The sequence below is a fragment of the Belonocnema kinseyi genome, chromosome 6 (genome assembly GCF_010883055.1).
Source record: "Belonocnema kinseyi isolate 2016_QV_RU_SX_M_011 chromosome 6, B_treatae_v1, whole genome shotgun sequence".
Classification (NCBI taxonomy): Eukaryota; Metazoa; Arthropoda; class Insecta; order Hymenoptera; family Cynipidae; genus Belonocnema; species Belonocnema kinseyi.
Genome location: NC_046662.1, coordinates 56,050,131 through 56,055,891, shown reverse-complemented (window position 1 = coordinate 56,055,891; position 5,761 = coordinate 56,050,131). Strand labels below are relative to the sequence as shown.

General features: G+C 25.2%; 1 protein-coding gene across 8 annotated transcripts in view; it reads left to right on the top strand.

Moving 5' to 3' along the window:
* The window catches only part of LOC117174057 (tubulin polyglutamylase TTLL4-like), a 754,936-nt gene that overhangs the window by 742,622 nt on the left and 6,553 nt on the right, over positions 1 to 5,761 (top strand). For 7 of the 8 annotated variants that reach the window (XM_033362718.1, XM_033362713.1, XM_033362717.1 and 4 more), the window contains one exon: positions 5,137 to 5,189. The exons of the other annotated variant lie outside the window; for it this stretch is intronic. The gene's annotated coding sequence lies outside the window, so the exon portion shown is untranslated. The remainder of the gene's footprint in view (positions 1 to 5,136; positions 5,190 to 5,761) is intronic. 8 annotated transcript variants of the gene reach the window in all.

Here is a 5,761-nt window from a genome sequence, read left to right as displayed (position 1 = left end):
AATGCATAATGCTTTGATAAATTTAGGAAACACCAAATTTTTTTTCCCAAGGCTAAAGTTTCAGCAATCTCATCAGGGATTTTTACATTTGAAATATTTCTAAAACATTTTTTAACTCTAAATTCGCGAAGTTTAACATTTGTTTTGAAGTTTCTATCATTTAACCATTGAAACTTTTTAATACAATCATTTCTAACGTTAAATTTTAATTTTTCTAACGAAATGAAAAATGAAAATTCTTTACATTTTTTCTTTGATTCGCAATATCAGGCGTTAGAAAAATTAAAATTTAACGTTAGAAATGATTGTATTAAAAAGTTTCAATGGTTAAATGAAAGAAACTTCAAAACAAATGTTAAACTTAGAGAATTTAGAGTTAAAAAATGTTTTAGAAATATTTCAAATGTAAAAATCCCTGATGAGATTGCTGAAACTTTAGCCTTGGGAAAAAAATTTGGTGTTTCCTAAATTTATCAAAGCATTATGCATTAACCCCCCCCCCCCTCTTTTTAAATTCTTCTAATTTAAATCAACTTAATTTATTCAATCTTATATTCTCAAGCTTTGGCGCGCCTTTTCATCAGAGGTTTATTAATATTTGTCACCTTCGTAATTACGAATTTTCATAACAGTCAGTCTTGTATCGTCCGTCTGTAAACATCGTTCCAATTATGTGACATTTTTCATAAATTTTGGAGTCTCTCCAATATCTTAGAGGCTTCAATCAAATTTTTTTGTTTATTTTTTGACTCAGGTATGTTTTAATATAATAACTTTTAAAAATTTTTTTTGTTAAAACCGATATCCTTTTTACGACACTAATTATTAGAACGCTTACGCTCATACAATTTGTTATTAAATTATAGATTTTTATATCGACTCTTGATAAAGACCCGCAGTGTTGGTCGAAACGTTGAGGATTTTTTTTAAAGAAATAAATATGTTTTTCACATGTTATTTCGGAAGCTTTTATTTTGATTTTATCATTGACCGTAAGACCGAACATTTGCTGAATTTAGCTAAAATACTGATTTAAAGTTTAATTTATTACCATGAAATCGGATTTTCAATGAAATTCAAGAATTCTCAACCAAAAAGTTGAATTTTATACTAAAAAAGAAGAATTCCTAAGCAAAAAGATTAATTTACTACCAAAAAATGCATTTTCAATAAAATTCAAGAATTTTCAAACCAAAAAGTTGAATTTTAAACTAAAAACATAAATTTTAAAACAAAAGCCCCCCCCCCCCCTAAAGTGGTAACGCAATTAATGGACAATCTCGTATGTACGTTATCACATTTCAATGAACGTCTCTGGAACTTTAGGTATACATATATAATATACATACTACCAAGATTTTATGACTACGATATGTTTCCTGCGATTCAGCTGGCTTACTTTATGTCCTGAAAACATAATTAAGTTTTTATTACAAACTACAAAGTGATCTTGATTAAATTTCAATTTTTTTGTTTCAGTTATGTTTATCGTACAACTTAAAATGTTGCAGTTCTAAAGTAATTGCATTTAAAATATACATTTTACGAGAAATACTTTGTATTTAGAGTTGTTGATTTTTCATGAACCTTTTATTGTCCCTAAAGTTTTTTAATGAATTCAGGGTCCTGGAAATGCTTGAAAACGTGGAAGAGTCCTTGAGATTTTTTTAGTTGAAAAACCCTGGGCAAGTCCTTGAATTTTTCTCAAGGTCCTGCAATTTTCATTCGATTTATAGAAAAGATAGGTTTTTTAAACTTGTTCTTTGCTGAACCGTCTTTTATAATATAATAATAATAATTAATAATTCTACCATTTTTAGTTTGATTTTCAATTTTTGGTATAATTTAAAAGTAGAAAGGCAGACCTTTTTAGCATCTAATATATTAAGTTTGTCGTTTATTAAATAATATGATTTTAATTGTTTTTTTGTCTACTGGTCTAAAATCATTTTTTTAAATATTGATTTTTATTTCTAAGTTGTGAAAAAGTTTATCTCAAGTTTGAATTAGTTTTTTACTCTTAGTTTTTAGTATTTTATTTATGCTCGATTTTGTTCTAATGTATCAACAATTAAATGGCATTTTTTAAATCTATTAATTTTTTCTCTTAATATATCGACTTATTTTTCTTGTGTTAAAAAATCCAATTTTATAATTTACAATTTAATTATTCCATTTGTGGTTCAAACTCACTTTTTTAACTTAGAACATAACTATTCTATTTATGGTTGAGCATTGATTTTTTAAAATGAAAATTCCACTACATATGCAGAATTGAACTGTTTTGTTAAAAATATATTTTTTATATATTATTGTTATTATATTTATTTTATTTAGTTTTTTTATTCATTTATTATATTAAAAATTTAAATATTAAATTTTTTAATTAATTTTTTATCCGAGAATGTTAATTTTCCATTTTTTCTTGTAAACTGACTTTTTCAGTTAGAAATTTGGTTTTATTGGTAGATAACTAATCTTTTTGATTAAAATATTTTTTTCGTTAAATCTGCAACTGCTTGATTTGAAATTAACTTTTTTTTGAAAATTCATCTCATTTGTTAACAATTTAACTATTTTGTAGGAAATTCATTTTTTGTGTGAAAATGTATCTATTTTGTTTGAAAAAGATAACTATTTTGCAGGAAATTTATTTACTTTTTTAGTGAAAATTCATCTCTTTTATTAAAAAATTGAACTATTAATTTAAAAATTAACGTATTTTGTTGAAAATTCGCCTTTTTGGTAGAAAATAAATCTTTTTGGTTGAAAATTCTTTCTTTTTTTAAAATCTATTTTCGTTGATTGAAGACTGAGTTTTGCGGTTAAAAATTTAATTATTTTGTTAAAAAGTCAACTCTTTGGTTGAAAATTTAATTCATTTCTTGATCATCTTTTTTGGTAGAAAATTCATCATTTTTCTTTGTTTAAAAAATTGTCCTTTTCGAAAAAAATGCATCTTTTATTGTAGAAAACTCAATATTTAAAAAAAATATTTTTTTTGTTTTATGATTCATCATTTTATTAAAAAGTTCATAGTTTTGGGATAAAAATTAACTTTTCGCGTTGAAAATTCATATTTTTGATGGAAACTTTAATTATTTACCTAAAAATTCATCTTTTCAGGTTTAAAAAACAAAAGTTTGATGAAACGTTTAACTTTCAGAGTCAAAACTGAACTCTTTTTTTGTTTAAAATTCATCTTTCTTTGCTGAAAATTCATCCTTTTTTCTATAAAAATTAAATTGTTTGATTGAAAATTTATGTCCTGTGTAGAAAATCCTCCTTTTTTAGAAGAAAATTAATCTTCTATAACTATTTTTTATTAGATTTTTTGTTATAAAAATGATTTTTTTTCTTCAAACACAAATTTTTCATTTTTATTTCAAATTATTATACTTTCATTTAAAACTTAAGCCATTTCGTCAAAAAATTTTGGCTGTTTAGTGGAAAATTAGTTTACTTGGAAGAAAATTCAAAATTTTTACTGAAAATGAGCTTTGTTCCTAAAAGTTCATTATTTCGCTTTCAAAATTCAACTGTTTTGTAGAAAATTAGTCTTTATGGTTTGAAAATTTAGCAATCGCTTAAAAATTCTTTTATTTGGCTTAAAAGTTGAACTATTTGGTTGTAAATGCAACTGTTTGGTAGAAATTTTTTTAAATTGGAAATTTAACTATTTTGTTGAAAACAGGTTTTTTGGTTCTTGTTGACTTTTTTTTACTGCAAACTTAAATGTTCCATTTTTAGTTGAAAATATTTTTTATTTAAAACTTCAACCATTTGGTTGAAAAATCACGTATTTTGTTGAGAATTCGTCTTTTTGTGGAAAATTAATTCTCTTAGAAGAAAATTTTAGTATTTGGTTGAAAATTCGTCTTTTTTGGTAGAAAATTAATCTTGTTATTGGAAAATTTATCTTTTTGGGCGAGAATTCGTTTTTTTTTGCGAAAATGATTTTTTAACTGCAAACTTAAAAATTCCAATTTTGGATGAATTTTTTGTACTTTTATTTGAAACTTCAACCATTTAGTTGATAATTTATATATTTTGTTGAAAATTCTTATATTTTGTTGAAATTTCGGCTTTTTGGTCGAAAACTAATTTTCTTGCTAGAAAACTTAAAAAAATGAAAATTGAACTATTTTGTTGAAAACTTTTTTTTTGTTGCATACAAATTAATTGTTTAGCTGGAAACTTAAATATTCCATGTTTATAGTTGAATTTTTGTTTGTAAACTTCAACCATGTGGTTGAAAAATTATGTATTTTGTTGAAAATCCGGCTTTTTGGTGGAAAATTAATTTTCTTGGGAGAAAATTTAAGTGTTTGCTAGAAAATTCGTCTTTCTGGTTTAAAAATTTAACAATTTCAAGTTTAGAATTCATCTCTGTTAATTGAAAGTTCATCCTTTTTGATTGAAAATTCAACTACTATTTGGTTAAAAAGTCGTCTTTTATGGTAGAAAATTAATCTTGTCATTTGAAAATTGATCTTAATCATTGAAAGTTATTTTACTATTTGGTTGAAAATTCGGTTTTTTTCTGCGAAAATGATTTCTTTAACTGCAAACTTAAATGTTCCAATTTTAGTTCAATATTTTTCTTTTATTTGAAACTTTAACAACTTCATTGAAAAAGAGGCTTTTTAGTGGAATATTAATTTTCTTGGTGAAAAATGTAAGTGGTTGGGAAAAATGAAAATTCAACTATCTGGTAGAAAATTCGTCTTTTTGTTTAAAGATTTAACTTTTGACTAGAAATTTGTCTCCTATGCTTGAAAATTTAACTATTTAGTTGTAAATGCAACTACTTGGTTGAAAATGATTGCTGTTGTAAAATTTATCCGTTTTGGTTGAAAAGTCAACTATATTCTTGAAATTGCAATTCATTTCTACTCGAAATCTAAGAAATAATGTACCTATAATTTGATTTTATTAACGAAAATGATTTCCCTCTTCATCCCCTATTTTCTTTAAAAAAAGCACCCTATTTCCCCTATTTTAAATTTTTTTTGACTCTGAAGTCCATAATTGTTATTTTTGGTCGGCAATTCTTTGTCATGGTGATTTAATAAATTTTAATAACACATATTGCCATATGCGGATATTAATAATGACACATCGTTATTCTTTCAGCTATCAGTGATCGAGCCGCAACGATGCAAACGCCTGGACGACTCCTGTGATAAGTAATTGCAACTTTCGTTTTAACCGTTTTTTAATAACCATCGCGAGCGATCGCGAATGTCTCGTGTCATTAATATGAGACGTTAATTGCACGTTTTAAGATTATTTTTTTTACAAGGAAACTCTCAATCAACCAATAAATACCAGCATCCTTGTCGCGAACGGAGGCAAACATGTCTCGTGAGAGCCGGACATGTTCTTCGAACTTCGCGCGGAATATTTTTCACAAATTGCAATCGGCTAGCTTTCGATTTAATGGGAACGAGAAGAAATCGAAGATATCGTCAGATAAGAACTTGCCTTGCTATATTATATAAATTCCGATTTATTATGCAAAGTCGTTAGTGAATTATGCCTCAACATCATGCAGCGGGAGAACTATCTTTGCCAATGAGCAGCCGATTCAAAATTTGGAATTTAAATTTAATTAATTCACTGGATGCTTTAAAATTGAGTTAATTATTTAATATATTTATTTGACTTATTTTATTTGTTTTATTTGTTTTATTTATTTTATTTTATATATTTTATTTATTTTATTTTATTTTATTTTATTTTATTTTATTTTATTTTA